The sequence below is a fragment of the Meles meles genome, chromosome 16 (genome assembly GCF_922984935.1).
Source record: "Meles meles chromosome 16, mMelMel3.1 paternal haplotype, whole genome shotgun sequence".
NCBI classification, from domain to species: domain Eukaryota; kingdom Metazoa; phylum Chordata; class Mammalia; order Carnivora; family Mustelidae; genus Meles; species Meles meles.
Window position 1 is genome coordinate 29404500 of NC_060081.1, and position 27025 is coordinate 29431524.

The window sequence follows — 27025 nt, forward strand, 5'->3', positions numbered from 1 at the left end:
CCTCACACACGCTGGCCCCTCAGCATGGCAGCGTCCTTCAGCCTGGGCACAGTTTCTTCATCTCTGCATTCTTTGGGCAGGATTCACAGTTTTTCTGTGGATTGTCTTGAATAATCCTCATCTTGTCTGGGTCCTTGGCAGGGCCCGACATCTCTATGCGCCTGCACACATCTTTTAGGATGCCCCAGAGCCTGGGGAGGTGGTGGGGCTAGCCAGGAAGTGGACAGTCCCTGCCCACAAGTCATTCCCATTGGACAAGAGGCAGATGATGATGGGTCCCATGATGCAGAGGAGCAGAGGGGACCAAGGGTCGCAGAGGACAGCACCCCCTTGACCCAGATGACTGGAAGGGCTTCCTGGCTGAGGTAGGGTTGAAGGTAGGCTGGAAATGGGGAGGCATGAAGGGGCGGGGCTGGGGATGGAAGCAGCATCTGCACCCCACGGGCCCGTGTGTCTGTGAAGATGAGTCCACCAAAGACAGTGATGTTCAGAGCATCAGGGACCCCAAGGCTCCTCGTCAGTGGTGTGTTGAGGGCGTGCTGCACCCACTTTGGGGAGGAGACTGGTCGGGCTCCTGCACATGGCTTTTCAGAGCCCTCAGGTCAGAACTCAGTCTCCCAGGTCCAGGCAGCATGTCCCTTCCCGTTGGCTGCAAGGCCCCTCGACTTGTCCCGACATTTGGGGAGATGTCAGCCCCTTCTCTCACCTCCGCGAACCCCTGCTATGATGGTGGTCCCCCTTCAGTAAAGTCTTTCTTGCCATCTTGAACAAGGGTCAGAATAGGTTATTTAACAGAATCAAGACTGCAAGTAAGTAAGCAAGACATGAATTTAATGGAGGCTGGAGGGATTGGGAAGCTGTTTTCTAGTGACCATGAGGGCATGGGGGGGTAAGACCAACACCAGCAAGCTGTGCTCAGGCAGAACTCAGGTGGGCACGAGACCGGTGTCAAAGATCTGATGAGAGGGCTTCCCGTTGTCCCCAGCGGCCCTGACACTGCAGCGTGGAGGGGATACATTCACTCCGGCAAGATCATCGGAGGGGAGCACCGGGCTTCGCTGCGTAAATGCTTGTCTCTGCACTTTGCTGTCTTCTCCGTTTGAAGGCTGAACCTCCAAAGAGATGTTACTGAGCTCCTGCATTTAGTTTGCTTCTAGCTGGTCTCTGCAGCAGCAGGGCGGGGGTTCATCCTAAGACGAGGTGCCTGTCTTGGCTTAGAGAGCCCTGAAAGTATCCTACCAGAATGGGGTACAAGGATCTTATTTAGGGGATGATCCCAGGAGACCTGAGGAGAGACAGCAGAGTAAGGAGGAAAACCCAAAAAAAGGGGCATGTTACGGGGTCAAGGCCCTAGGCAACTGGCACTTAGCCCCTTAGGGGCCCCTGTGGGACCATGTAGAATCCAATGCCAGGAAGGAGGAGGTGGGTGTTCTCCCATTACTGACTAGGGTTGATCCTACCATGTATGTGGCCAAGGAGAACTGTGGACACAGGAACTGCCCGTCAAAGTCGCCAGCCACACCCGGGCCCCAGAGCTGTGGACGGGGCCGTGACTGTTCCTGGGAACACCTGCTCCCTCAAGCCCGCCGTGTCCTGATGCCTGGGACAGCCATCTGTGGCTGGATGCTAGCTCTGCTCCAGACCCTCCTGGAGCTGAAGCTGCAGTGTAAGAAACCAATGGTGGGACACCGTTTAGTAGTAAGGACACAGAACGATGAGCCAGCCTCAGAGTTCAACCAAGTGAGTGAAGCTGATCGGGGAAAATACAGCAGTGTAGACGGTACGTCCAGCCGTGAAGGGGACATGGCAGAGGGACACAGAACCCTGCCTGACGGGCCCTCCCGGCTCAATCTGGGGACATCTGAGAATCAGAAATAAATGCCACAGGAGTGGACCATAACCTGTGGAATAAAGTAAGCCTGGGGTTGGGGGAGGGGAGCCCCTCACAGCAGCAGGGCGGCCGACGCGGGAGACATGAGCCACGGGCTGGAGACGTGCCACGTGACGAGCTGCGCTGATTCGGCCCAACTCTGTCGGTAGAAGTTAAGGAGCAGTAGAATAGATGGACAGACAGATGGGCTCAAAGTATCTTCCAGACAATTATTCTGGGCCTCTTTTAGACTGTGTGGAAATAATTAGCCCATCGCACTCAACCCAGCAGTTCACGATAAACCAAAATATCCACTTAGCAGGAATTTTTCGTTTTGAAGAGAAGAAAGAACATGAGGAGAAAGTGTGCCGCCCACTCCCCCACATTTGTTTTGTTTCCTGAGAAGGAAAACGGCCAGGGATCATGCCTGCGGAGGGCACCAGAGGACATCCCTCCGCCCCACGCACTTGCCTCGGAGCACAAAGGTGGCGTCCACGGGGACGGTGGAGGTGGCGAGCCCCTCTTCCCTCTGCTTCATTCTCGGTGTGCAACACTTGGCTCTCCACTCAGTTGTCGGGGTGGCCCATCCCAGACCCTCGTCACTACAGGGCCCTGTCTGTGTCTCAGTGAATGCTCAGGGCTGCGTGGGGCTTGTAAGCCGCTGTTTGCCACCTGAGAAAGCGAGCTTGCCTTCCTTATTCATCTCAGCCGCTGTCCTACCGAATTCCAATGCCCAGCGCATAGTAGGTGTTTCACCAGCGTTCGTGGAATGAGTATCTGGTGTGATTTGAGGAGCATGTGCGAGTCACATCACCAGAGTGTCTCTGGGTGTGTGGGCCAGGACTTCTCACGGGGCCCAGGACACCCGGAGTGGCGTCTGGAGACATTGTTGTCCCCACAGGTTGGGGATGGGGCTGCTGTGGGCATCCATGGGGTCCGGAGGTGCTGTTGAACACCCTGCAGGACAGGCTGGCCCCCACGGCAGACGGTGGCCTGCCTCAAAATGTTGGGTGCGCCGAGGGTGAGAAACCCCAGTCAGGATCATAAGATCTCAGCTCCTTTTTCTTCCTTTTCATTGTTTCAATTCCCCATGTTCTCTGACCAAATTTTGTAATTAAAAATTACTTATGGAGAGATTTTTAATGAGGACACACTGGGAACAAAGAAGAAGGGGTTCTTGAGAATGGCCTGGTCACAGTTCTCTGTTCCCACCTGCCTAGTTTGGGTCCCTGGGGAAGTTTCTGGGGTCTGTCTGAACCCACATGCCCTCAGGCCTCAGGGTCCTTGGAAACTCAGAGAATGTTCTAGAAAACACCGTTGAGATATGCCCACTCTGTGATCTGCCAGGTAAGTGAGGCCGAGAAAGCAGAAATTTACCCAAATGGACAAGACTCAGCTTCATCTAGGGCCGAGGGGCTGAGCCGCTATATTGCGCTGTGAGGCCTGGAAGACATCGGCTGGACTGGGCAGGCCTGGGGTACAAGCAGAACACGCCGACGTGACCCTGGCAGTGGACGAGGTCTGGGACAGCCGGTTCTCACCAGAGCCCCGTCACACACTGCACTGCTGCACTGTATTGGCTAAGGGGCATGGTCCGGGCGGCAGGTGCATCCCCGTCCCTCGGAACGCCGTTCCTGCAGCCTCGGTGCGCGGGCTCCGGGATTGCCTGAGCAGAGGCTCTTGGACTGCAAACAGGCGTGCTTCATACCCAACCGTGTCACTTCCTGGGATGCTCCCCGGTTCTGGCGTATTTGTGATTGGGTAGTAAGACTCTCTCCCTTAGGTGCTATCTGCAGAATGATCCTTAGGTTAAAAAAAATGATAATACTAATGGGAAGCCATATTTCTGCCTTGGCACACTGTCCTCTGCGGACTGTCCCTAATTACCGGCCCCACTCGCAGTTCGACCTGGCTAGGCCGCTTTCCTAAGGCAAGCCCTTGGGTGCACGGCTCCAGCAGCCAGGGAAGCAGCTGCCTTAGGGGAATTTCTTTCTTCTGGACACCTTTCCCACTTCCCGAGCAGAGCAGAAAGGTAATGATGAACAGCTGTAGGGAGACGGCTCTTGGAGACCAGTGCAGGGGCAGCCACCGTGGAAGGAAACAGGGAGCACTGGTGGGGTCACCGCTCCCGGACCTGGGAGATGAGGAAGCTGCTGGCAGAGCTCCTCACGTGCTCTACAGCCGGATGGGGGGTCAGGACCGAGCACGGCTCTGCACTGCGTGGTGGGCTTCTGAAAACTGTGCGTGTACTCTGGGCGGTGGACAGTGGGACTGCCGTCTAAAAGCCGTCCTGTGTTCCCAAGGGCCCCTTCCCCTTGTTTGGTGTGGAGCCTGATGCCCACCAGCTGGGCCCAGCCTGGCAGCCTCCCTTGGGCCAGCGCGCTCCTCCATCCCAGTATTTTGATCCTGCACGACCTCTGGTCATGAGGACGTCACACTGGGCCTGACTGCCTAACGTGTGTTGTGTACGGACCCCCAAATATTTATTCATATTAACTTCTTCAAACACAAGACTCTTGAAACAGGATCTTCAATTATTGAGAAGAAAAAAAGGAACCTGACTTTTTAAAAAAAAATTAACAGAAAATTCCAAACATACTCACAAGTAGAGGGAGCCGCATCCCCAACCCCCAGACCTGTCTCTTACCTTCTCTCCACCAACGTGGGTTCTTGCGCATCTGTCCCCCCAACAGCCTGTCTTCCTTCCTAGGAGGAAGGGACATCACCATGGGAACTGGGGGGGCAGCGTACCCCTCGCTCCCTCCTGACGTGAAGCACTGAACATCTCCGCCTTGTAAGCGGGATTCTCGATTGCTCTTCTGTTACGCACCTGCTTGCACGTGTGCTGTGGTGTCGGAGAGACTGCTTCTGCCCCCAGGAAGTGTGGACAAGGAGGTGGCCTTCCAGGCAGGGGCCGAGGGCTCATGGGTGACCCCTGCCGTTCAGGGTGCAGGAGCTGCTGGCACACAGAGCGCCCCCCGAGCCCAGCGGTTGTCCCTGACGGCTCCTCTGGGGGCTTCCATGGACGGCTGCCTTCCAGATGTGAAGGTTTGCTGGGGTCCTCTGCCCTGTGAGGCTGGAAACCTGTCCTCATGACTTAGCTCTTTAGTGCAGAACGGATTTTTGTCCTGATGAATATTTGCGGCTGCTTCAGCCTGAAAGCTCGCGTCTGTCTTACCTGAAGGCCACTTTACAAATGAAAAAACAGGAGGGTTCGGCAGTGTTCCCTCTGCTCACCACAGTGGAATCGATTGTGGAAAATCCCTTTTCCCTCTTTCTTCCCTATTTAGAGAGCCATGGACTTACTCAGGACAACTAGTTGGCCCAACAAAAGGCTCATTTCCCAGGCTCCCTTGCAGTTGGCTGTCAGCACACGACTAAGTTCTGACCCAGTGCATTTACATGGGATTATGGGAGGAGCTCCTGGAAAAATTTTCGTGAAAACTCTCCCTTCTGCCTCTCCCTCAAACTTCTTCCTCCTCCTTTTTTTCTGTGTGGACCATAGAAGTGATGGCTGGAGATCCAGCAGCTCCCTTGGACCAGGAGGAAACCTTGAAGGTAGAAGCCACAGGTACATACACCAGAAGTGGGCTGGGTCAGCATGACCCCTTGGACCGCTGTAATCCTTCCGGACTGCCAACCTGGGCTGCGTTACGTGAGCAGATGTCCCTGTGAGTCTGAGGGAGTCTGTGTGAACCTCTGACCCTCAGCCTCATGAAGGTTGTCACCTCACGTGACTTCTGTTCTTCTGGACGTGATGTGTGTTTGGGGTGGGGGTGGATCGGCTTCCGGTTGCTGTCATCAGGGTGATGTCATACTTGGAGCTGAGTGGCCACCTCCCCAGAAGTCAGGACACTCTGGAAAGGGACCACCTTGTTCCCCCACCTCCATATGGGTGCTGTGCCTCCACACACGTGGGAAACGTGTGAGCTGGACTCAGAGAAGGGCAAGGGGTCCCCTTGTACTTCGCTTACTCATGTCCCTCCCTCACGTGTGCCCTTCTCTGAGTCATTCTCCCAGTGGCCGTGGGCTGTGTTCACAGCACACGCTCCCGCGTCTACGTCTTCATCGGCAGCTCATGCTCAGGCTCCCAAGGGCTCACGGGACCCTGTTTCTCTACACATACACACCCCAAGTTGTCTTTATTCCTGAATGCAAAGGGAAAGGGAAAGCACCATCACTGACTTTGGAAAGCTTCCCCCTTTGTCTAAATACGAACACGTTAGTCTGGCAGGATGCGGATGATTGGGAAAAATCTAGAAACTGCCGTGTGCGATTTCCAGCTCATGTGTCTCGACACATTATTCTTAATTAATTATATTTTATTGAAGCAATTAGGTGACTGACAACCCCAGTTAAGCGGTAACAAGAAGACCATGTCTTGTCACACGCTAGTGATCAGATGGTGGGGCTGCACGTGCCTGGGGCTGGCGCCGTGCGGGTCGCAGGGGGCAGACGGGCTCGCGAAACCTGCAGGCAGGGCCCTGGGCCATGCACCCTGCCACCCGCCACCTGTTTGCACCTGGTGCCCCCCGCCCCCGGCCAAGGGAAAGAGGCTCCTGCACCCTCCCCACATCCTTCTGCTTCTCTTCTCTTTGTTTTAATATCCGGAAACAGTGAGGACAGCTGTTCCAGCTCCAAACCTGGTGCTTCTCCGGGAAGTTGGGTTAATCTATCTAATTTGATACCTTTCACTCTGTTCCACGTGGTCGAGTGCTTTCCGTCAGGGCGTCAGAGAAATTTCATGCTTCCTGCCTATTCTGAAACAGCCTGTGGTGCTCGGAGCGGCCGCGCACCTGGATCAGCCCTGGGGCCCCAGGATGTAACTGGGATTGTGACTGCGGGAGGCATGGGCGTCCTTGACGTGGCCCAGACCGAGGGACAGCGGCCACACGGCGATGGGGTTGCGCATGGAAATGGCACTGTGTTCTTCAGTCAGATTTCCCTGACCTCAGTGCTGTTTCTTCGGGGAAATGCCGAATGCCTGGGGGTTTCTGGGGTTTGGAGTAGGGTGGCTGTTGTGTTCTTTCGAGGATGAACGTTGTTGAGAAAAACAACCGTTGTTGTTACCGATGTTGTTAATACCCTCATCTTGGCACCTTTCCAGGCTGGTTTTGGTGGTCGGGAGTGGGGTGGTGCTTGAGATCACGCTGAAAGCTCTCAGCCCAGTTGGCTTCTGGCCCTGCCCTCCTGCCTCTCAGCGGCCAACGCCAGGCCCCTTGGCCCGGCCCACCGGCGCCTCCCCATCCCTGTCCCATGAGTTGCCATGCGCTCCCAGAATGCACGTGCCTGGGACACGTTCCAGAAACCACGTGTGCCCATGCACGGCTGCTTCACAGCGTGATTATGGCTCCTGATCTAGGAGATGGGCCCGGGGCCCACTTAGGATCTGGGGGACAGGGCACCCTTTGCTCTCGTAAAGATCAAGAATGAGGGAACCGCTCACGGAGTTGCTGTGGGAGGACCACACGTGGCCCAGCCACGGCCCTGGGGCCCACATTCATGCCGTTCAGCTGGTAGGTGTCCTCACGTCTGCAGCAGAGGGGAAAACAAAGCCATGGCGGAGATAGGAATTTAATCCTAGGGTCCCTGCAACAGGTCTTTTCCACGACAAGGATCAAGACGAGGCCCAACAAAAACAAAGGGGCACACCGTTGACCTCTTGTCCCTTGTACTTGTCCCACCCTGGGTCTTCAGCGTATCTCCCAGGTCTCTGTCTGGACAGAAGACCTTGCACTTTGCCTCCAGGGCTTCAAGCTCCCGGGAAGGATTTCAGGATTTCCATACCCCGGGACGCAGTTCCCTTGGCAGGAGGGAGTGCACAGGAGGCGGACTGGTTCTTTTATTCATACGGGTGCTGATCCGGGGACACCCTGTGCCGTGGCTGAAGGGGGGGGCTGCCCTGTTGGGGCAGGTGTCCTGGGGGACTCACACCCTTTGTTCACTGTCAGAAGACAAATGTCATGCGTTAGGAGGAGAGAACATTGACACAGACGGGGTGTTACTGTGTGAGGGCCCATGGCCAGCATGTCTGATCAGAGGGGATCTGAGCGGAGACTGGGCGCCATCCAGGAGCCAGCCCACAGGAGCCAGCGAAGGAACATTCCAGCAGAGGGATGGGAAGGAGCTCTGAAGGCACAGCGTCAGCCCCGGCAGCTGCAAGACACCCCGAGCAGGCAGTTCAAACACCGGCATGGAGGGAGCCTGGAAGTCCAGACCAACGTGCTAGCCAGTGTGTTTCCTGGTGAGGACCAGTTCTGACCCGTAGCCACCCACCGGGGCCCTGTCCTAGCATGGGACGGGGGATGATGTCTTCCTCTGTTTTTAAGGGCACTCATCCCACCACGGAGCCCCAGCCCCGTGACCTCGTCGCACCAAATTACCTCCCATTGCCAGGGCTTCACCAGGGCAAGTGTGGGGGACATGAGCGTTCAGCCCTTAGCCACCAGCCTCAGATCCCCACCTGGTTTGCCAGTAATGCCCTGTTGATTCTGGGACCCCGCCCTCTCTGCCTGGTTGCACGTGAGACAGACACAGCCCACACGCTCACTCACAAGGGGGCATCCCTCTAGGCGTCTTTGAGAGCCGGTGAAGACACCCAGAGCACAAGGTGGTTGTCACCAACGACGTCTCCCTCCTTCTAGAAGTTTCTTCCCCTAGTTCCTCACAGGGCTGTTCTGGCCCACCATGTTGGGTGCCACTGGAAAGCCAGCTCCCTCGAGGGGCAATCCGTGTGTGTCCACCTGGTGTGACTATACCTCGCCCCCCATGTGCTCCACCACATGCCTACCTCGCTGTGCAGCCGTGTTCTGCACCTGGTTGCCAGCGACCCACAGAGCAGGGCCCCGGCTGCCCTGGCTTGGCACGGGGGAGATGTGGCACCCCTGAGCCTTCCTCATGGCTCACGAACGGCGGGGAGATGGGGCTCAACCACTTTGACAGCATTCTGCTATCTTTTCACAAAGCTGCACATAAACTTCTTTACGAAGTCTCTCCAGAAGCCCTACCCCCAGATATAGTCCCAGGAGAGAGGAGTGCACAAGTCACAATAAAAATTTTTTTAAATGTGCAGGAAAGTTCCTAGAAGCCTTGGGCTTTCTGACCCCAGATCGGAAGCTGTCCAAGGGCTCACACCAAGGAAAATGGGTCAAGGGGCCACAGCATATTCCCGCGGGGTATCCCGGCACCATGATGGGGGGAAGGCGTCAGAACAATGTAGATGACCGTCACAGACATTTTGCTGAGACTCCTGGTTTCTTACACACTTTGTGTGTTTTAGGATTATTTTAAAGAGGAAATAGGTTAAGAAGCAGGGCTATCGAGCATATCTTGAGCAGGTAGAAGCTGCTGCGAATGAGCGAAGCGAGTCCCCAGAATCCTTCTAGAGAGATCTGGCACTGGTCCAGCTGCCAGCTTCACTGTGGCCGTAAAATGTCATTTAGTTTTTAATATTCCCAGTTTGGAAACTCTGAAGGGGAATCAGTCACCACTCCCAGAGATAAAACATGCAGTGGCTAAGAATACTCAGCATTTCAGAAAACTGATAATCATCATTAATGTTCATGGGCTCACGGCACCGCACACCATCCTCGATCAGACCCAATGGTGAGTGTGACTCCACCTCCTTTCCCAGATGAGAACTAGGGAGCTCAGGGAGCGGGAGTGACTTGCTCAAAGGCACACAGCTCAGGGCTCAGTGGGGGATCTAAACCATCTAAGTCCTGGGAACAGCCAGCTGTATCTCAGCAGAGCTTGCTCTATACTGAGACAGACGAGTTGGAGTTGTAGGAAAGCCCAGTGACACTTTAATGCCTTTCCTGTAAGTTATTAGGGAAAAAAAGAATATCTTTTGACCATCCATCCACCCACCCATCCATCCACCCATCCGTCTATCCACTCACCCATCGTTTTATCCATTCATCCTTTTGTCCATGCATCCACCCATCCATCCATCTATCTGCTCCTCCCCCCATCCACCCATCCATCCATGCATTCATACATCCATCTCTTCATTTACCTACTCATCCATCTGTCCATCTGTCCATTTACCATCCCTCCTTCTTAGTTATTGGGGATTCCGTGACCAATGGAGCCGATGAGGTCCCTGCTTTCATGGATCTGAAGTTCTTCTTCACCATCCTGTGCTGTCATCAAAACGGGGAGCCATGTCATGTCCTCATGAAGACTCCTGCCTCCCCACCTTTGGGCTCTAGTAGTGAGTCTGATTTTCGAGCTGCATTAGTCACGCCCTCATGCAAGGAAAAGCTGCATTTGTAGATGTGAAGACCTCAGCAGAGGCCATGCCTGGATAACTGCCAGCACAGCCTCTCGCCTTCTTTACTCTAGTTTTTAGACAGGCAGTGTTTCCGTGCGGCCAGGCGGCCCAGCTGCAACATGGAGGCTCCGCCGTCAGCTGGGCTACACTGTGTCACCTGCTTCAGAGATGCCACCGCAGCCATGTCTCAGACGTGGCCCATCGCATGCTCTGCGGCCACACTGACAGCCCATTTCATTGAGCTCTGATGCAGAGCAAGCTTGGAGTTCAAACAAATAAAAATAAAAATGAACCCTGAGTGCCAGAAGGGAGGGAGTATGTGCATGTTGGGGGATGTGTGGGGACAGACAGGGGTCCGCACCGTGGGCGGACCAGAGCAGGCAGCCCGCGGGTGTGCATGGATTGGAGAGAAGCGTCAGTGCCCACAGGATGAGGCCGTCAGCACACTCCCTCCTCTGCATGGTCGCGCAGGGAGACCAGGCACAGGGTCACGTCTCAGTACGGGACCGTGGGTCCATCTCTTCACCTCTCCGAGCCTCCCACCTCATCTAGAAAGACGGGATGCAGTCTCCCAGCCCTCGGAGCACAGGGGCCTGCCTATGGCCGAGCCTTGCTAGGTCTCTCCTTTCACTCCGCCCAGCAGAGCCGGTGAAGGATGCCTTTTGGCCACTGATCTAATTTGCCCTTGCCTGCAGACAGCGGCCCTTTCTGTCGTGGGGCGGCCCCGTGTCTGGTTCATTGCGTAGTCCTGCTAGGTAGGTGAATGTCTCTGTCTTCACTCTAGTCTACACTGAGACAAACTGAGGGGAGTCTCAGTGAATGCTGATAGGAAAATCTGGGTCCCCCGGGCCTGACCCAGGATGGCCAGGCCTGGCTCCTGACTGCTCCCCAGAGACAACTGTGCAGTCTGTCCCCAGTGGTGTGGTCAGGAATGGGCACAACACACATCTCTAGTGACAGGCGGGGACTTGAGAGTGACCATAGAAATTCGCAAATGCTGTAGATGAGCCTCCTTCCCAGCGAGCTGGTTTTTGACATTTGCAAGCGCCCCCCTGGCTTGGACTCCTAAAGTCTAGATTCCTTAGCAAAGCATTCGAGGCCCCTCCTGTTTTCCTAACTCAGCTCAAGGTGACTTAAAGAGAAGAAAGAAAGGAGGGCTACAGAGGGGATTGACTGGCTCCCATACCTGGAGCCCCCGTGGTAGGTCATGGTAGAGATGTGCCCAGGTACTCCGACTGTGTTCTCGGACTTGGCTGGCTCCGTCCCCCAGCCTTGTCCGCTCCAACATTGCCCGCAGCATCAGCAAACCCAGGGAAATGGCTTTTCTTCTCTGGGAGCTTTAGCCAGAGCTGTGGGGATACATCTCATGGCCTTGATCTATCTCTTCTTTTCCCCTTGAACTAATCGATCTGGATGGAATGTTCTGGGTGGCCAGGCCTGCGCCCTGGCTGGGGGCAGAGGCAATCCCGCCAAGTCTCCGGGGCCAGGGCAGAGGGAGGCTTGGGTCTGACTCTAGAGGAAGGGGTGTGCATGCAGGACGGGCCAGACCCCGGGTCGACTGCGTTTCTCCCTGCTGTGTCTTTCTCATCCGTTCTCCTTTCTGTGCTCCTGGCTGTTTGTCTCTACGTGACGTCTGTGCAGGACGCCCATCTCTGTTGGCTATAATTTTAAACCACCATTCTCAAGCGCCTTCCCCATCTCTCCTTTGCCTCTGAGCCCTCTGCCTCCTTCCCCTGCACCTCCTTGTACATTCCCCCTTCACACCCCCCCCCACCTTCTGCTGGACGGAAGCAGCTGCAGGTCATGGCAGTGCCCCCTGCCTCCCCCAGCTGCCAGCATGGGCTGTCGTCCCGGGCGAGGGCGTAAGTGGGAGAGAGAGCGCGAAACCTGCTCTCTGTGCTCCAAGGCGGAACCTGGACTGGGAGAGAGATGGCCGCTCCTCGCTCTCCTGGCCAGTGACCTGGGTCTGTGTCCTCACCTGTAGGCAGGTGCAGATCCCAGTGCCACGGTGGGGATCGAATGGAGCCTGACACCCCTGCACAGTGGCAGAGCCCAGATCACGCCCGTCACTGCCGCAATGACAGGACTTATGAGAGATCACGGCCTGGCACCTGGTAGGCACCGAGGTGGTCATGATGGCCTGCCTCCCCGCCCCAGCGACTGCCTGCCACGGGTTGTCACCAAGCCCACTCATCGTGAAAGGTGTCTCCTGGTGCCACATCTTTCACGTTCCCAGCAGCTCCTGTGTGCATGGACTCGGGCCAGGGTGACACGGGGCACAGACGGGGCAGCATCAGCAACACACACATATGTCTGTGGTCTGGAGGCTGGAGGTCCGAGGTCATGGCCCGGACAGGTTGGTTTCCCTGAGCCCTCCCTCCTTGGCTTGTAGAGGGTGTCTTCTTCTCCCCAGTCCTCACGTGCTGGTCCCCCTGTGTGTCTCTGCCCCAGTCTCTTCTCGTAAAGACACCTGTCAGACTGGATGAGGCCCACACTTGTGACCTTGTTTTAACTTAATTCTGCCTTTAAAGACCGTCTCTCCAAACACAGTCGCATTCTGAGATCCTGTGTGGCAGGGGGAGAAATCCATCACAGGAAATTGGGAAGACACAGTTGCAGCCTGTAACACTGCCCAGCAGCCTGCTGGATGCAGACCTGTCACCCAGGGGTGAAGGCCTGTGCTGCTGCGGTGGGCAACCTGGGACGGGGCCCATGCGTTCCCCCAGCCCTTGGTCAGCTCGTCGTGCTGGCTGCTTCGGCGGGGCTGTCTCAGCAGGGGTGGGGGAACCTGTGGGTCCCCAGGCAGCTTGGGGTTTGGCAGAGGCCCGTGCTGCTGCTGGCAAGCAGGCTCTCAGGAAAGAGCCTTGTGCCATCCCCGCAACTGGGGGGCTATGCTCACAGTGCCCGTCACCACGGTCTCCTGCCAGCATGGGAGAAAGGGGTGGAAGGTGCCGTCCGCTCTCAGAATTGGACTTCCAGTTACAGCCATTGTCAGTCGTGCCCTGGTGGGAGGCGAATCTGAAGCCCGTCAAGAAGCCACTTGCTGGGACACTGGGTGGCTCAGGTGGTGAAGCCTCTGCCTTCAGCTCAGGTCATAATCTCAGGGTCCTGGGATCGATTCCCGCATTGGGCTCTCTGCTCATCGGGGAGTCTGCTTCCCCCTCTGCCTGCTGCTCCCCCTGCCTGTGTTCTCTCTCTGACAAATAAATAGGTAAAATCTTAAAAAAAAAAAAAAAAAAAAAGGAAGAAAGAAAGAAAGAAAAAAGCCGCTTGCTGTCCTCCCGCTGAAGTCAACACAGCTCCTCGGGTCAATCAGGACAAGCACCCAGGTGGCCCCCCTGCCCCATTGGTGAAGGTCTCCCTAGGGAGCGGCGATACCCATGTCCCCCTGCGCCCTGGTGCTCAGGTGTCTTTCAGCGACCGGTTCAGGTGGAGATTCCCACCTGGGTCCCTCATGGTGGTTCTGCCAGTACAACCGTAGAGGCTGGCCCTCTGCCAACCAGAGGTCTCAGGACTTCCACCGGGAAGTGGGGGCTGCTCCGTGTGCCCCTGGCAGTGGTTCTCAAGCAGGGTCTCCAGACCAGTGGCCTCGGGATCTCCCCAGGAAATGTTGGAGACTTGTCAGCCCCGTCCCAGACCTGTTGGGCCCAAGTCTCTGGGGCACAAGGATGGGAGGTAGACCTACAGAGCTCACCAGCCCCAGTAGGTGCTGGCCACGGGCACCTTTAAATATTCTGGGAGCCACACTGCAAGTACCGAGAGGGGTGCCTGGGTGGCGCCGTCGGTCGAGCATCTGATTCTAGGTTTGGGACTTAGGTCCTGATCTCATGGGTCATGAGATCGAGCCCCACGTCACCCTCTTCTTGAGGATTCTGCCTCTCTGCCCCTGGGCATGCGTGCTCACGCCCTCTCTCAAATAAATAAATCTTTTTCTGAAGAAGTATGAAGAAAAAGCTGAAGTGATTCTTTGAAATGGTAAATATACATGATATAAAATTTACCATCCTAACCATTTTTTTCCCATTTTATTTATTTTTTTCAGCATAACAGTATTCATTGTTTTTGCACAACACCCAGTGCTCCATGCAAAACGTGCCCTCCCTATTACCCACCACCTGTTCCCCCAACCTCCCACCCCTGACCCTTCAAAATCCTCAGGTTGTTTTTCAGAGTCCATAGTCTCTTATGGTTCGCCTCCCCTCCCCAATGTCCATAGCCCCCTCCCCCTCTCCCTGATATGAGGACATCCTAACCGTTTTTATGTCTGCAGTTCTGCGCCATCAGGAGCATTCACAGTGACACAACCGTCCCCTCCGTCCCCCTCCAGCACTCCGTCTTCCCCAAATTGTGTGATGTCCCCATTGAACACTAGTCCCTCCTTCCCTTCCCCCAGCCCCTGACAGCCACCACTCAACTTTCTGTCCCTGTGAATGTGCCGGGTCTAGGTCCATCATATAAGCAGAGGGATGCAGCGTCTGTCCCTTTGTGACCGGCTTACCCCACAGAGCGTAGTGTCCTCAGGGCTTCTGCGTGTGGTAGCAGGTGTCTGAATGTCCTTCCTTTATTGAGGCTGAGTCATAGTCTATCCCATGGTTGGACCGCATCTCCTTTACCCATTCCTGGGACGAGGGACACGCGGGTTCTTTCTGTGTCTTGGCTGCGGCAAACACGAGAGTACACACGTCTCTTTGAGTTCCTGTTTTCATTCTTGTGGACAGATGCCAAGAAGTGGGATTGCCAGATCATAGGGTATCTCTATTTTTAATCTTTTGAGGACCCTCCGTACTGTTTTCCATAGTGGCTGCACCAGGGTGCCTCCCCACTCGCAGGGCACTGCATTCCCTCTTTCCAAATCCTCTCCAGCGTTTGCTATGGGTTCTCTTCTTGATGGTGGCCATTCTGCTTGGTGCGAGGTGACATCTCACTGTGGTTTTGATGTGCATTTCCCTGACGATGACATTGAGCATCTTTCCCTCAACCTGTCGGCCAGCTGCGTATCACCCTTAGAAAGACCAAGCCTCACTCATGCCTCTTGATCTGGAGGTGGGAGTGGCAGCAGGCACAAGGTTTGGGGACACACACACACACACATACACACACACCATCCAAGGATTTAGCCTGAACTTGGTACTCTGGGCCTAATAGGGGAAGGTCAGGAAGGAAGATGGGAAGGAGGAGAGGGAAAACAGAAACCCAGGGTGGAGGGAAGTCCAGATGAGAAATGATTCTTGGAATCAGTGCAGAAGACCAACATGGAGAAGGCGGAAGGCGGGGTCTCACCTCCCACTTGCCAGGCTCTGGGGTCTCAATCACGTGTTGAAACCGTTTTGTGCCTGGCATGGTCACACGCTGTGGACACCCTGTCGTGCCTGCATCTTCAGCCACACAAAACCTTCTGTCATGCTAACTCTGCTTCCAGCTGGTGGGGCCTCATCTGAGCCACAGTGATGATTAACCCAGGTACCCTGGCCTCTTTGAGTACCACCGCCTCTGAGTATCTCTTCCCCGCACCCTTTCCTGACCAGTTGGCCCCCAGCCCTCTGGGCACCCCAGGGAAGCTCCAGGGGTCCCTCTTTGCATGCATGCGGACGTCCCAGCCTCTGCTTTGCCCCATGAAGGGGGAAACCTGAGGTTCATTGCTCTTAACCTTTGGACACAATGACCTCTTCTCTGGAGGGCCTGGAGCTCAGAAGTGCAGAATAATACACAGTCCCAGGACAATGAGAATCCCTGAGCAGAGTGCTCTGGGACCAGGATGCAACAGGAGGCCAGAGATCAGGGTCCTCAGGGACAGCAGAGGTCAGAGGACCTGAGCCATGGCTTGATCACAAGTCCAGAACACAGAGTCCTCCCTGCGCCTCTTGCTCCATTTCACTCTTTCAACTCAGAAGGAAGGTAACAGAAGCTTTGGAGTCCCAGAGGGACACATGCTGAACTGAATATTACAGGAAAAAAAGTGCCACAGAAATAGAAATGCTGCAATGAGAATTAGAAACCAAAGTATCTGCCCTAAATACAACATTAGCCAACATTTATTTACACTGCACAATGCACTTTTCACATACGGTATCTCACTGGGTACATTCACACTAAGGAGACCATACTGACACTCTCATTTTGCAGATGGTAAAGCAGAGGCTCAGAGAAGTTAGGTCATTGCTGAAGATCACGCAGTTGACAGAAAGGGGACTCACACCCAGGTTGTTACTCCAGATCTCACGAAATAGTTTAAGGATTTATGTTTGCTAAAAGAATGAAGTAACTAACAGACTGGTGCAAACTCATGACAATCCCTCACTCACACAATGTCAGAAGATTTATAACGACATTCCCCAACATTCTCTCACTGGATCCTGCCAACAGCCCTATGAGGTTCTGGACGCTCGGATTTTGGGAAACCTGACACTTAGACGACCAATTTCTCCACGCCAGGCAGGAAGAAGAGCTAAAAACATAGGTTGCTACTCTTTAGACTCCCACCGCTATAAACCCAGCCTGCTGTCTTAACCGCTGTACTCCAGCTCTTCCCATGCCCAGACACCTAGGTGACACTCAATAAATTATTTGTTTAATAAATGAAAGAATGAATGAGAGTGAAGAGAATCAGTATCACATTATGAATGGGGAAGAGATTTAAAAGCTGACACAGTCTACAAGTAGGAGATTTTTAGAACAATTATCTGGCCACTCTGTCCCCTCCCGCAGGGGAAGTGGGATTCCTCCTTCCAACTTGGCTAATTCCACCCCGGGAGGGAGGGGCCCTCCCAGGTGCCCTAGACCCTTGCACCTGCTCCTCTCCCTATGCACGCAGCAGGCTCCTCGGAAGGAGCCGGGATCAGAGGTAAGAGGGGTCCTTGGAGGAGCCCCGGGAGAATAGGGACGGGGCAGGAGGGGGATGAGTGCAGCGAGAACCCTGGCGGGGCAGGGCTGGCCAGCACGTCCAGGTCGGGCTGCGGTGGACTGAGCTGGGCCAGCTCTGCAGAAGGCGGAGGCTAGCTAGCCTGGACAGTCACATCCCACTGCAGGGCCCGGGGGACAGCCGCACTGCCTCTGTACCAGGACTCTTGCCAGCAGCCAGGCAGCGCCTGCACTGCCCCACACTCAGGGACAGACTACGCGGCCCCTCCTAGCTCTGGGCCCCCCCACCCCGCAGCCCCGCGGCCCACTCCCACTCGGCCTCCGCCTGCCCTCTGCCCGCAGCTCTGTCATGCGCTGCCTGCTGCACGGGGCCCGCGCCAGGATGGGGTAGGGGCAGCGCCAAGGAGCCAGGTGATGGGCCGCCCTCTGGGCACTGAGCAGCCTGCCGAGGCCTGACCTACCGCGAGGACTCGCGGACGTCGGTGTGGGCAGGGCAGAACATAGCACTGCGGACCCTGGGTGACGCTGGGGCGGGGAAGGAGTGGGGAGACCAGGGGTAGGGGGATCCGGGGCTGCTGTGGGTGGTGGGGAGCCCGGGAGAGCTGCTGCCACCCGTGCGTTCTGGGCAGTCCTGGAACCCGCCCCCAACAACTCCGGCCACCTTCAGGAGCCCCACCTGGATGTCAAGTGGATGCCCCAGTGCCTCCCAGCAGACTCAATGGGTTCCATGGCTTCGCTGATGCCCCTCTCCCCATATTTAAGCCCTTAGGTCCTCCTGCTGGTCAGTTGGGACCTGGGCTTTGTGCAAGCAGGTGAGTAAAGGGGTAGTGGGATCAAGCAGAGCTAGTCCGTACATGGGACCTGTTAACCTATTCTCTCTGGCACCCAACAGACGGGCCTCCTTCTCCTGTGAATGTGACAGTCACTCACCTCAGAACCAGCTCAGCCACTGTGTCCTGGGACATCCCAGAAGGCAACATTGTCATTGGCTACTCCATTTCCCAGCAAGTACGAATCACCCTTCTGCTCCCTCAGCCTGTGTCCTTGGAACTCTGAGCCTTCCTTCCGTTACCCCCACTGGGGACCAAAGCTCCCCTCCCCGTGGTGGGGGAATCTGGGAGCTGGTGTCCCCTGGCTCAAGCTGCCCTTGTCATCCTACTCCGTGGAGTGCTTGGATGTTTGAGTCCTGGGACTGGTGTGAGACCGCCCTCCTGTCCCATCATCTCCCCGCAGCGACAGACTGGCCCTGGGCAGCGTGTGATCCGGGAGGTGAACACCACCACGTGGGCCTGTGCCCTCTGGGGACTGGCTGAAGACAGCGACTACACGATGCAGGTTCGGAGCATCGGCCTTTGGGGAGAGAGCCCCCCAAGGCCTCGGGTGCACTTCTGAACTCTCAAGGGTTCTGACCGGCTACCCTCCAACAGCTCAAGCCCAGGTGAGAGGCTCAGCTATCCTCCACTCCCAAAAGCTTTGGATTCTCTGGCTTTTTACCTGCCCTTTAGCCTCTTGTTTACTTCCCCCCAAACAAGCCAGTCTAGCTTAGATGAATAAAAGGATGACTTAATTCATCATACTGCCAAGAAACGAAGGAATAAGGTTGGCAGGGGACTGGGTATAAACAGGCTGATAATGAATTGTTTGGGAGAAGGGCTTTTAAGCTTCCTTTTCCCCACCGTCTGTTCCTAGCCGCCGCAGTCTGTGTGAATACTTGCCCGCAACGGTCCTGCTTTTTTGGTCTCTAACTCCCTGTCCACCTTCCTAGAGAGGGGCTCGCAGGGGCAACCCTGCCCCCAGACTCTCCATCCTTACGGGTCTGCATAGAAGAGCTCTGTGGCCGCTCCCCATAACCTGGAGTCTATCTCTTTCTTCTCAGGTGACATCACAGTGGAGGGTCTGGATGGACAGCGACCATTGCAGACAGGGGAAGTGGTTATTGTGGTGGTGTTGCTCATGTGGGCCAGTGAGTGAGCAGCTGCACGGGGCACCAAGGATTGGGGGAGTGGGGGCTCAGTGAGGGTGGGAGGTGGTGAAGGCTGTCAGGGGAAAAGGCAGGGAGGGAAATGCAGGGGAGATGCTTAGTTGAGGGCGAGCAGAAGTTTGAGGAGAGGAAGGCTAAGAGGGTGGTGCTCGCATATGAGCACCCGAAATTCAAGGGTTTTCTTCTCAGATTTTCTAGAAACCGTGTGGGTATCTCACTGCCCTTCAAGGCTGTGAGTGGGGAGGTCAAGATCAAGGTGCAGATTGTATTGTTGTGTCTCAGCTGTAATTGGGCTCTTCTGCTGTCAGTATGATATCATCAAGGACAACGACTCCAACAACAACCCCAAGGAGAAGGGGAAGGGGCCAGAACAGAGTCCTCAGGGAAGGCCAGTGGGGACGAGACAGGTGATATGATGTGGGGCCAGTGAGGGAGGGAAGGGTGATTTCGCTTCTAGAAGCAGTCAGGGAAAGGGAGAAGGCCAAAGAGGGGCAGGAAGAGAAAGGAAATGGATATTTGGGATGAAGGAGGCTCTTACCGTCCTGACATGAGACTCAAGCCATTTTTTTTCAAAACAGAAAAAGTCACCATCCATCAAGACCATTGATGTATGAGTGAAGAAACCGTACTCGAAAACAGATGCACTAACAACCTGGGGATGGGGATAGGGTCAGGGAGAGCCTCAGTTGGTGATCTGCCCAAGACTGAAGGATCCCATAATCTCTTAGAGGGTAATGACACTCCCACAATCTCAGGCCTGGTACCCATCCTCTTTCCACTGTGAGCAGGGCCAGAAGGTAGGTCTCTTAGGGGCTGTGCCCCTGGACCTGGGGAATGGCTATCAGATGGGATATGTCCTTCCATCCCCCAGGTCAAGGGGAGAGACACCTGTTCAACTGTATCCCACTAAGTCCCAGATGGGGCCCCCATCGCACCTGCATCAGGTCTCTCGGCATCCCCAGCTGCCCCCACATCTTGCCTCTGGGTCTCAGAGAGGGGAGTTTCTTGGGGTTCTCCACCTCCCCCAGCAACTCAAAGGAATTGTCTGGGTCTGGGGCAGATGCTGCACTGCACTACTCCTATGTCTTCCACGGAGCCTCAGGTGCTCCCCCTCTCACCTGGTAGCCCCCCTCCCCCAGCTGCTGCTGGTGACCTCACCCCTTGGACATTTTTCCAATAAACGTTCTTGGACAAACTGGAGATGACTGCGTGGGATACTGTATAGTATGCTGAAGACACTTCCCCACTGTCTCTCCCCTGACCACAAGGGCCTCTCACACCACCATCAACTCCACAGGAACACTCTCATTGTTTTAAGGCATTTGTTTTGATTCTATAACCTGGAATGGGTGGGGAGAGGACAGAAATGGGTGTAGAAAACTAGAGCCCTAGTTCCTTTTGTTTTGTTCAGTGAGAAGGGCGGAGAAGGAAAAGAAGGGGGGGGGGATATAAATTCTCCTGCATCCATGGAAATGAAGGTTATACCACACGAGAGGGGCCGGTAACCTTTTTACGTTCACTGCCCACATTGACACCCAAGCTTTTCACCATTTATTCCTCTGACTCCTCCATCAACCTCAGTTAATTTCCAGAAAAGGACTGAGTGGTGTTTGGGACAAATCAAAGAGCAGCTCCACTAATGGTCCTTCAGTCCACGTGCTCCTACCCTGTGCCTCCTGTACTTAGAGTCTTCCCCGCCCTCACTCTTCCTTTTGTTTCTGTCTGCCTCTGTCTCTGCTGATTCGGTCAAAGTCAATAATAACTGTAAAGTGTAAGTGAGTTTATATTCACTCTCTGCCACTATATCCAGAGGAGGATTATGGAAATAAAACTGAGGGGTTGGAACTCCCCTGTCAAAAGACTTATACTTTGGGCTCTGGGGCTACTTCCTTCCTGTGAAAGTAGAGGCTTTCCTCTACTCTTTCCTAAATTCCAAGGGTGGGGAATGGTGCCAATGAGAGAAATACCTGTTGATGTTTGCAAGCACTATGGGGGAAAGGCTGCAGAACCCAGAATCTGGACATCATATGCTATACTCTCTGGAGAATCAGAGGTCTTCTCAACTTCGGATCTTTCCAGAGGAGGTGTATGAACTCTCCTTTCTGCATCTCAGTCTCTCTGGCATGTTACAAGAATTTAGGCCAGTAATTCTGAAAGGGACCACAATCCAAATAGATCAAGAAGTCATTATCCTTTCTACTTAACCTAGCTCCAACCCCAGGTATCACAAGACTTAACTTCATCCTATCAGATAAACCAAGTTCTCATTTGCCCTCTGCCTTGAACCACAAAAGCATCCAGATCTGGGCAGCAGTCTTTGATCCACTGCTACCCAGTTCTGAAGTAGTACCTCTCACTGGCCACTGGCACGGAAACACTCACATCTCTGGACTCTGGACACCTCATCTCTTGGGATGGAGGTGGCACCGGGTATAGAAGCATGGCATAGATATAGGGAGCTAGAAGTTCAGAATATAAAGGCTGTTTAAATGCATCAGCTCTGGGTTGAATCCCAGTTGCATCATTTACTGTTAGTTTGTTAAGTGACCCCTCTAATCCTGAGTCTCCTGGGATGTGAAATGGAACTAATAATGCCATCCCCTTCAAAAGGTGTCTTTGAGATTAAATGAGATAATGCATCTACAACCTTTTGCCCAGTACCTGGCAGAGGCATACTGAGTATTCAGTTAGCTATCATGATTAGCCTTGTGATACCCCGTGCAAATCATATAGCCTATTTCGGTTAAAACCGGCCCGCTGCAAAACGTGTGAAAGCAACCGCCCTGCCTTCCTCCAGGGTTGTAAGGATTAAAAGAAGTATTCGGCCACACTTTACTCACAATCACGGTGTGAGAAAGACCGCCATTACCTAGGTAGGACCTGGAGTATGTGGAGGGCTTGTGGGCGTGGCTTGAGCTTGAGTTTGCAAGCAAGGACAGGATTGGTTGAAGAGAGGACTCGAGTCCTCTCGGGGTCCCGCCCTAGACCTCACTGCGCCTGCGCACCTTCTGTTTGCTTCAAGGCGAAGCTAGGTGGGGACCTGGTGTAGAGTGTTCGGCTCTCTTAGCATCTGCGTCAGCGGCAGTCTCTGCGGCTGCGTGGCGGGTTGTCCAGGTAACGACGGGAGTTGTCGCTGACTGGTGGCATCAGAGAGACAGGTGTTCTTCAGGCAGTTGAAGCATCTGAGGACCCTGCTGAGCCCTCAGGTGAGGAGTTGCATGCCTCCTCCTTCCCTCGCCAGCCTTAACGTTCCCAGAGAAGTGGGGGAACTGAAATCTCACCATGCTGAGCGCCTACTGTATGCGGAATCTCTGCTCGGTAGGCAGTGTGCGGTAGTCAAGACGGACCACTAACCTCGGTAGCTTTCATTCCTTTTCATTTGACCTCAGTTGTGTACGAGGCCCCGTGCTGGGCGCACGTGTAAACAACGAACCTAAGTCTGCGCCCGGATAAACAAGCGCTTTAGGCAAAAGCCCCAAAGACGGAGTGCGGAAGACCTCACGTGCGCTCTGTTGATGAAGATCTCAGATTCAGAAAAGGATGGGCACCGGGAGAGGAACCATGCTAAAGGAAGGCTGGGTTTTGGAGCTAGGAGACCAGCATTCAAGTCCTAGTGCCAGCTCCACTTTAAATAAATGGTCCAATCGCGCTGACTTCAAGCCCTCGGCACACAGTCTCTGAGGCCCACCCAACTACTCCATTTGGAAAATGGGAGTAACAATAATAGCAGCCTGAGGGGGTTTGGAGGAAGAGTTAAGGAAAGGTATGTGCCCATATCCTTATCAAACTAAAAAACCCTGTAGAAACTGATAGACGAGAGAGAACATTCAAAATTCAAAGGATAGACTCATACAAAGCTAATGATAGTATCTGCCATCAGTGAATGTTTCCTATGTAGCAAGACAGCATAATTTAAGGAGTTAGGATTGTGGTTTGTGGAGCCAGACATACGTGGATTTAAATCTTGGTTCCATCCCCTTATAAACTGTGTATGTCAATTTGAGCAAATTACTTAACTTTTCTGAACCTCAGTTTCCCCATCTGTAAAATAGGCATAATCATATCTGTCTCAGCATTATGAAGTAAAAGGACAATGCATATTGAGCATGGATCAAAATGTCTAGTCTATGGTAAGATCTTGTTAAAGGTTGGTTTTTATTATTCTACTCCCTGCCCCCATTTAATCCTCACCACAGTGCTGTGAGGCATGAGGAAGGCTTCACAGCGAATGTGGTATTAGGAGAATAGAGGGAAATTAGAACAAAAGAGAGAAGTGCTCATTGCTCAGGACACTGCCCCCGAAATTGTAATTTAAAAATTCCTTTACCCTAATGGAATAATTGGAAGTGAAAATCCCCTTCAATCTTTCAAAATAAGATGTCATGTTGCAGGGTAGGGCAAACGCCCAGGATTGGCAAAATGATGAGGGAAGATGATGAGCAAGGAAAATGAGGAACCTCAGCCTTTCGAACCTAATTCAATCAAGCGGTGGGGGAGGGTAAAGGTGGTGGTGTGGCTATTTTCTGACTCTGAGGATTTTGATGGAGGGAAGAAAAAAAATAGGCCTTTTAAACCTGGGACTTTGGAGGTAGGTGGGTTAGGAGTGAAAAGTAACAAAGTTTCAAACCAGAGCTCTGGAGCCCAAGTAATTAATCACACTATTGGAGCAGAAGCCGAATGTTTTATTTCAAGGAGGGAAGTCCTTAGTTCAGAACCGTTGAGGACCAGGTGGTGGACAGATGTGGAAGAGAATAATTGACTGGGAGATGATCACTTCAAAACTGGACTTCTGGGCAGTGCATAGTTTGGGGGGGGGGGATTAAAAAAAAAATAAGCTGGTGGCTTTTCATCCTAAATCTCAACTCTGATTGTTTAACTCCCCATTCCAGAACTTTCCCTGTCTTTTTCCTACCAAATAAGCCCAAACTCCTTGGCCAAATTCCAAAGTTTTTTTTTTTGTGCTGGCCTCACTGTTTTTCCTGTCTTCCTTCTTCTGTTCTATTTGTAAGATAGTTTAAGCTAAATTAAATTACTGTCTCTTAATAAGATTTGCCTTTGCTCCTATCATTCCTTCTACTTCAGATAACTTCCCCCATTTAACTACATCCAATTCTTCAAACCTTAAAGTTGGGTCATTTAAACATAAAACGATTTCAGACTTCTCCAAACTATCATGGCTTTGTACATGCCTTTCTAATGGGATTTTTTCTGTTTTGCACCATGTTATTAGCCTGGGGGCAGGGACTGTATTTTGCTCTTTGTCTTCCTCTGAGCCCCTGGCTACATGCCTTTCTCAGTAAGGTACTCAAAAAATATTGAATGAGGAGTGCCTGGGTGGCTAAATCATTAAGTGTCTTCATCAAGGTCATAATCCAGGGTCGTGGGATTGAGCCCCACATTGGGCTCCCTGCTCACTGGGAAGCCTGCTTCTCCCTCTCCCACTCCCCCTGCTTGTGTTCCCTCTCTCGCTGTGTCTCTGTCAAATAAATAAAACCTTTAAAAAATAATATTGAATGAAAAAAAAATGTGTATATTGAATGAATGGCCGAAGACCAGAACCTATTAAAAAAGAAAAACTTATCAGACCAAATGAATTTATTTCAGTTGAGCTATGAAGGAGCAAGACCATTGCAGGGGCACATTGGTACAGTTGATACTGTGTGTCACCTCAAAGTGTATTTGCATTATGGGTTTCTAAAGCACCTTGTTCTCCTGGGCCAGGGGTTTTATAGCCTTGGAGACCAGGATGCATCTTTTGTTTTAAGAACTATGATTTGGAGAATTGACCAAAGTCACACTAGAGCTAAAGGAACTAGAAATGCTTTTGTCACTCTAGATGAACACCTGGGATTATTTTTGCCCCCCCTGCCTCTGCAGGATGGAGCTGCAAAGGTGACCTGCATGGCTTGGTCCCAGAACAATGCCAAGTTTGCCGTCTGCACAGTGGACCGAGTGGTGTTGCTATACGATGAACATGGGGAGTGGAGAGAGAAATTCTCCACCAAACCAGCTGAAATGAAGGTGAAGAGAGTACTCTGTGTGTCCTTAACCTGTTCATGGGGTCTTATGAATCTGGAAAACTTCCTAACTAACTTCCCCAGCCATCTGCATAGGAAATGGCCTGCCCCATCTTTTCTCAGGATAAATCCCTCACGCTCCATACAGTCACACAAACACCTTTTCTTCTCTTTTCTCTACCATGGGTACTCATGACTTTTTTTTTCCTTTTCCTTTTTTAACTCTTAATATGGCAGGAAGAGCTATATGGTGAAGGGCATGGCTTTTTCTCCTGATTCCACTAAAATTGCCATAGGACAGACTGACAACATCATCTATGTGTACAAGATTGGAGAAGATTGGTGAGGATAGAGACTGGGAGGTGGGGGTGACCTGGAAAAGAAGGGGAAGGCAGGAAGAAATGTCTCATTGGGGAAAGGGGAGTAGAGAAGATGATGGTCCAGGCTGGGACGTGGAGAGCAAAGGCCTTCCCGAGTCTGTTGCTGCTTCCCTATCTGTGCCTGCCTCATGTGTTGTGAGATCCCATCCCTGGTGGGATCAGCCTAAGGACAGCATGAGGACCTGTGATGGGAGCCCTTGGTGACACAGCATCTTTGTTATTATTCTAACACTGCTCGGGCTTCATTGTATGCCTCCTTTCAAGGCTCCTATGGAACGGTAGGAAACATTAGGGGGAGCAGGGAACGTACCTGGTCTTTCCTCCCTTCCCCCAGCATCACGTGTGGCACTTTATTTATGAAAGTGTTTTTAATGTGTTTTCCCTCCTTTTATGTGGCAGGGGTGACAAGAAAGTCATCTGTAAGAAATTCATCCAGACGGTAAAGTTCAGACCTGTCTCTGGGAGATTTGGATGAACAAACATATATCAATATATCTACTTGTAAATGTAACCAGAAGTTGCATTTTTAAAACTTGTCAGTCTTGACTTTTCCAACTGAGAGGATAGAGGATGGCGCTGCGTGGCTGCCCATCCTCCTTGCTTTCCTCCTTGAGCCCGGCTGTGTCCTCTTCTCTGCTGTAGGCGACTGGGGTGGTGGCACGTGTGGGGGTTCAGTTTGTTATAAATGCACTGGGCTACATGGACAGAGTTATCCTTTTCATGATTTCCTCCTTACAGAGTGCTGGCACTTGTCTGCAGTGGCTGGCAGAGCACATCATTGTTTTTGGACTGGCTGAAGGGAAGGTAAAGAAGGAAGAGAAACACAAGAGAGGTTGTGGGTGGGGATAATGGTTCTGGAGAGAGAAATACGGTTAAATGTTTCCTTAGGGTCAAGTTATATATTGGGGGGAAAACAGAAGGACCAGTTTTTTGTTATTTCTTTTTCTTTCCTTAGGATCTGGGTGGGATTGAAAGGAACCTAACCAGACTTGTATCCATTTTCCCATTTTCAGGTTCGTTTAGCAAACACTAAAACTAATAAATCATCTACCATCTATGGGACAGATTCTTACGTGGTATCACTGACAACAGAATGAGTACGGAAGAGCAGTATCCCAAGCTTGGAGACATAGGAAGAAGCGATGGGGATGTCGGGACTGGGAGACTATAATATGGAAGATGGGGAGGAGTGGTAGCAGGGAGCCCCAGGTAGGGTAATGTTTGACGCAGAAGCGGGATTTCTTGGTGAGACAGAGTAATCTCTTTCTTCCTCTTCCTCTTCCTTTTAATTCACTCACTTTTTTAGTTCCTCTGGGAAAGGAATTCCCTGGTCATGCAGATGGCACCATTGTTAGGTATTTCTTCGATGATGAAGGCCTGGAGAGTCACAGGTATGACTAAAGGATGCTGTGAGATGGGGGTAAAGAAAACCAAGATCCCTCCTAGGGGAGGTTGAACATTAAGATTGAGGTGGTTGGTGGGGGGCACATTTAGATGCAGCCACAGAGAGAATTTTTATTCAGGAGGCCACAGCTTAATATTTGTGGGCAAAGAGGAATCGAGTGGAAAGGATTCTGAGAGTAAGGGAAAGTGAAAATTATTCTTATCTATGTAAAAAGTGTATTTATATGTATAAATTCATAG

At 52.9% G+C, this 27025-nt stretch overlaps 1 protein-coding gene, 1 long non-coding RNA gene and 1 pseudogene across 2 annotated transcripts in view; all 3 read left to right on the forward strand.

Annotated features, from left to right (window-relative positions):
• The window catches only part of LOC123926558 (flowering-promoting factor 1-like protein 2), a 345288-nt gene that overhangs the window by 315782 nt on the left and 2481 nt on the right, over positions 1-27025 (forward strand). The window lies entirely within an intron of this gene.
• Positions 17418-19598, forward strand: LOC123927151 (annotated as a pseudogene).
• Positions 22077-25330, forward strand: LOC123927182. The gene is made up of 3 exons (XR_006815368.1): positions 22077-22190; positions 24862-25005; positions 25239-25330. It is a non-coding gene; the product is annotated as an uncharacterized LOC123927182 (long non-coding RNA).